This window comes from Neovison vison, chromosome 10 (genome assembly GCF_020171115.1).
Source record: "Neovison vison isolate M4711 chromosome 10, ASM_NN_V1, whole genome shotgun sequence".
NCBI classification, from domain to species: Eukaryota; Metazoa; Chordata; class Mammalia; order Carnivora; family Mustelidae; genus Neogale; species Neogale vison.
The window spans coordinates 24,180,678-24,186,677 of NC_058100.1; positions in this window are offsets into that span (position 1 = coordinate 24,180,678).

The following is a 6,000-nucleotide window of genomic DNA, read 5'->3' on the forward strand; positions in this document are numbered from 1 at the left end:
AGAAAAATACTAACCTCTTTATGTAGGAAAAGAAGAACATACAGGCAATACAATCCATAACTAAATGATCACCCAATTTCAGGACTGGAATGGTTCATTCTGACTAACTGAACTGTTTCTCTAGCTACTTCGGACTGTTAGAGCTGCAGGCTTGAAAGGACTGTTCACCTGCAGATGCTCATAGAGGTCTATCAGAATGCATTTGTGTTCTATATAAACTATATAGAGTAAGGAAAACAAAGAATTTTTTTAACAGTCAAAGATTTTTGAAAAGAATACATTTAGCCTATTTAATAAAACTGAAATAATATTATAACTATACGAGGTAAAGAAATATTTTAAAATGATAAAATTTGCTGTCTGTACTTAGAAGGGGCATAGGAAACCATTTAATGCCTTCCATCTCCAAAGGTGTATTTATTTTTATAACTACACTGATAGTTTTAATTTTGCTCCAAAGTGTATGTGACATATTTGATATTTACTGTTCCATACTAATACGTGGCAGTATTCTGTATGTGTATCTCTGTGTTACTAAGAATATGTTCACATTTTATATCTCTCCCACTTGGTTTCAACCAACTCAGTCAAAGCAATAAACATTTTTCAGTGTTTACTGACTGTTTACTGTTTAGAGACATAATGATATATAAAATACAGCCCTTTTCCTGAAGGATCATACAGTTTATGTGAAGGGGCCAGGGAATTAGATAGGAAAACAAGTAATACAATAACAACACATAGTTTGTTTAAATTGATTTTGTACTTAATAATCCAGCATGATTATTATCTAATACTAGTATTTTCTATAATATAATTTCAATGAATACATTATTTACTGTTGTTATGAACAATCCCCTATCATAGAACATTTATGTCTTTCTATTTTGGATTTAGGATATAATGTTGAAATTAAAAGGAAGACATTTATCTCAGTATTTTCATCTCTCTCTGGATCTCAGGAGCCAGATAAGGTTAAGGAATATTGGATTTATTTTTGTGTACTAATTAGTTAATGGAGTGGTATGGTCAAAGCTGGACCTCGAGGCATTAAATTATTTACAAGGGTATATCACAATATTAGAGCATAAGAAGTGGTAACTAATTGGATGATAGAGGTAATCAATGACAAAAGACAACAAATATGATGAGTTTGGCTGTACGAGACCAGTTCAGTTAAAAATATTGTTGAAAGGCTATTGTGCATTTGTATTACAAAGGTGAAGTAGTCACCATCCCTACCTGCTGTGGACTGAATGTTTGTGTCTCCCAAGTTCATATATTGAAACTCTACCCTCTAATGTGCCTGTATTTGGGGACAGGTCCTTTAAAAAAATGTAATTAGGGTTAGATGATATCATGAAGGTTGGTGTCCTCGTGATGGGATTAGTGCCCTCATTCAGAAGAGGCACCAGAGCGCTCTCCCTCTCTCTCTGCTCAAATAGAAGAGGTAATGAGAACACACAGCAGGTTGGAGACAACCTGTAACAGCCAGGAAGAGAAATCTCTTCAGAAACTGACCATGTTGGCATCCTGACCTGAACGACTGGTTTCCAGAATACTGAAAACCTAAATGTCTGTTGTTGAAGCCACTGTCTATGGTATTTTGTTATGGTGGCATCAGTGCCTAATAATCTGCTCTTGGGAAACAAACCAGTTAACACAGTCTTAGGTGGATAGGACTCATGCTAGGAGACATACACACTTAGCATCACTATCACAGCTTATCAGAGGAAAACATAGCTGAGGTCATGAATTCAGGGAAAGTACATATTCTGTAGAATATTATGCCTAACCAAAATCTCAAATGGTGAACAAGGATCAGCTGGGACCAAAAGTTAGGAAGGAACGTTTCATCAGAAGAAATAGCATAAGCACGAAAGTGAGTATTGGCAGTAAATCCACACTGCTTGGTACTTGTGATGGGCAGAATTCTAAGATGACCTCTCTAAGATTTTCACTTTATTTTCTTAGTTCCAGAAAGAAATGTAAACATGATGAGATATCAGTGCTATGATGAGGTGATTAGTCAATTGACTTTGAGTTCATCTGGGCATATGTGACTAACCAGAGAAGCCCTTAGCGTGATCCAGGGCCTTCCTGAAGAGAGACTGAGGTGTGAGAGGGCCTGTGGAGGAGGTCCCCGGGGAGGGAACTGAGAAGAGCCTGAAAGAGGTCAGAGCCATCCCCGGCCACAGGCCAGCAAGAGAACGAGACCTCAGTGCTACCAGTGCAGAAAACTGAATACTGTCAGCAGCCCTATGAGCTTGAGAGAGGACACTGACCCGCAGAAGAAACCCACAGGCCAACCAACACCTCAATTTCAATCTTGTGACAAGTTGACCAGAGGACCCAGATTCCTGACCCATAGACAGTCAGTCTCTGCTGCTTTATGCAGCCAACTTTGGTAACTGGTTAGGTAGCAGTAGAAGCTACTACATTCGTAGAGATCATAAAACATGAAACTAAAAGAAACTAGATATAGGAGAGGTAGATAGAATTTCGTGAATCTTCTGAAGCTTTTAAAGGAAACATGGGCTTCATTTTGTGGATCATGGAGATATTTCTGCATGGTTACAAGTGAGGGTACGGGGGTCAGATTTCAACTGTGCAGGGTTGTTCTGGCTGCAGTTTAGAGGATAGATATGTAGGAGTTACCACGCCCATATATGAGGCTGCTGCTCTGGCCTGGCAGGTACCTGAAGAGAGCTTGGGGAAAGCCGAAGTGGTCAGAGTGAAGTGAATGCATTAAACAAAATTAACATGCGAGGTGACAGGCATGGACATTATACAGGTGTCAAACAAAAAATTGCCTAGAATGATTCTGAGATTTCCACTGTGTATGTCCCGGTGAATGGTGAGCTACAACCTTTAATGGAAGCACCTTTGGTGTCGATATGACTTGGTGAATGGGACAAAATGATGAATTGAATTATAAGATACTGTATTTGGGGTGTCTACAGAAGAAAATGAAGATTTATGAAGAATAAATGATGTCCCCAAATTGTAGTTCCTTTTTGTTTGAAATGTAATTTATAAACTTCTTCTCAGAAGAAATTAGCATTTCTGATAAAATGTTCAAGCGATTTCAAGGTAAATTTTAATGGTATTCGGGCAGATTCTGGGAAATGAAGCTTCTTCCCACTCAGTTGTCAGTCAAAGAACTTAATGATCCAAGTTTTTCTTTTTCGTCCTCTTTTAATTTTGTATGGATATTCTGTGACTCCACCTGGCCCCCCTTTTAGATGTCTCTCACAAGCATGAATCTTAACTTGCTTGTTTCAGGAATCAGGAATCTTTATATCATGGTTAACATAATACTTGCATATATGGTCCTCTCCAAATATTTTGGAAATTTTTTGAGCCAGTGATCTGTCTGGGAAGACATTAGTATTATCAGTCTGCGTTCTGTGGAAAAGATTAGAGGGTGAGATAGAGCTAGTGTAGCCTAGGAAGGAGAGAGAAAGGGGATAACCAAAAAGCTGAAAACCAGAAAAACACAAGAGCCTTGCTGCATGAAAACACAGATCAAATGTAACCATTATATTTTGTAACAGTTATAGTTGTAAATGATAACATATATTAAATATACCGGGGTGCCTGGTGCATGTGACATATACCAGGGGTGGCTCAGTGGGTTAAAGTCTGTCTTTGGCTTAGGTCATGGTCCCAAGGGTCCTGGGATCGAGCCCCGCATCAGGTTCCCTCTCTCACCCTTTCTTTCAAATAAATAAATACTGTCTTTAAATATATATCTATATCTATATCTGTATATACACATACAGATATAATTTATACAAAATACTTGAAAAACTGCCTTTGCAACTATCCTTTATAGAAAACATTAAAAGCTAGACTTGGGCTCCCAATCCAGCCAAATTTAAAAAAAGAATTGAAAGAAGAAAGGAAGGAATTGATAGAGCTATGAGACTCTCTAAAAAATTAATTTGCTTGTGAATAGAATCACCCAAAAAGATTAGCTGGAGGCGCTAGGAGCTGATAACCCTCGAATCTGACCTGGAATCAGTTCGGCCACAAGTACCTCCACTTCAGTTAAAATCAAAGGTGACATGGGAGAATGGGCTGTTTACTTCGCCACAACCAAAGCTGCCAACTGAGACTTTAAATCACCAGGAGATCCATCACAAATCAGTCATTTCTGATTTGGCGGGTTATCAACTTTGGTGCATATAATTCATGAGGAAAGACACCAGGCCCCTGCCTGACTCCTGAGAACGAAGTAGATCCACAGCAGAGGCTGAGGCTGCCCGTCCATTAAAATCAGACACGAACACTCAATGAATGACGTGTCGTAACAGTGTGAAAAAGACTTTGTGCTCATCCACCCACCTGTTCGTTTTCATGTCCATTCATGGAGTCATTACATGCTTGCCTTCTCTACCCGGACTTTGCTCGGTGCTGAGGATACATGGTGAACTAACCTGACAGACTCCCTGCCCTCATGAAGCTTACATTTTATCTGGGGGATGGATATTAAACAAATTCTATGAAATTAATATTTCTAGCAAAAGTATTATACATGCCACAAAGAGGGCTATGAGAGAGAATGAAATGGGGAAAATTTCAAAACTTGAGAGATGAAGGAAAGTTTCTTTGAAGAAACTTGGGTTGACCTATGAACAGAAAGAAAATAACTAGAGAGAAAAAAGGGATAAAATGCTGTCCAATGAGGAAGGGGACAAGATGGGGGGGTACTAGGAAGAGGCGTCATTTCAGCTGGTACCCCAAAGTGAGCTGATTACCTACCAAAGAACTCCGATCACCCATGAAATCAGCCTGAGATCAGAATTATACACGCCTGGATCTCTACAGGGGCAGAAGACGCAAGTGAGCAGGTAAAGCGGAATGGGAATGGCGGACTGATATCAGAAGATAAACAAAAGGGGGAGGGAGCCACCAGAGGCGACCGGTGGGAAAGTAATACCCCAATACGAGCGAGAGTGCCCTGCGTCTGGGGACCAGCATTAACTTGGAGACTGGTTGAAAGCACTCCAAGAGAGCAAAGGATCGCGGGGGCAAATTGTGGGAATCAGGGCGGCTAGGGACAGGGGCTTAAGTCCCCGGTCCCAGACGGCCTCCCCAGCATGGAGGCAGAGAGAGTGCAGCGGAGAAACCAGCTTCTGGTCCCTAAGCCGCCAGCGCGCCTCAGAGCGCGTGGGTTCCAGCTCCTGTGAGGGGATGGGAGCTGCGCCAGTCTGCAGAACGCGCGCTAGCCCTACCACAAAGCTTGAGATGCCCGCGCACGTCCCTCCAGCTCTCCTGGGTTTCTAAGGCCCGGGGGCGCTTCTTGACCTGCGCCATTGTTTCAAAGTCTAAGCCGCGTGTGCGCGAAACTCTTCCCCGGACAGAGGCGCGCACAAGCCCAGCCTGCGGCTTACGGACCAGCGCCCCTATCTCAGTGCCCCAGACGCGCGCCCGACCCACAGCCGCCTCTGAAAAGAGGTGCGCGCAAGCCAGGCACTCCCAGCCCCAGCCGGCGGCAAAATCTCAGTGTCCGATCGCTGCTTGGAACATCTCTGGCGGTCAGGAGCTCCCAGACAGCCGCCACTGCCTTGGCTTTGGGGACGAGCAAAAGATCCTGAGCCCCCAGGGTCTGAAACTTGGAACCTGCTCTGCCAGCGTCCAAGGGGGAATTTATTCAGCTTCTGCACCCAGACTGAGGCTTCTCTCTGAGACGGAGATCAGGAAGTATTCCAGGGTGCACCTTGACTGCACCAGAGTTGATACATCCAGCTACATCTGTTCAGTCTTCTCCCACCAAAATGACTAGGAGGAGGAATGCCCAACAGAAGAAAAATACAGAGGATGGACCTTCTGCAACAGAGCTAACGGCTATCAACATAGACAATATGTCGGAAAGAGAATTCAGGCTAACAAGTATCCAGGCAATAGCTAGGTTGGAGAAAGCCATGGATGACCAAACAGAATTGATTAGGGCCAAACTGAAAGCGACCAGAAAGCATGTTCACAATGTTAGGG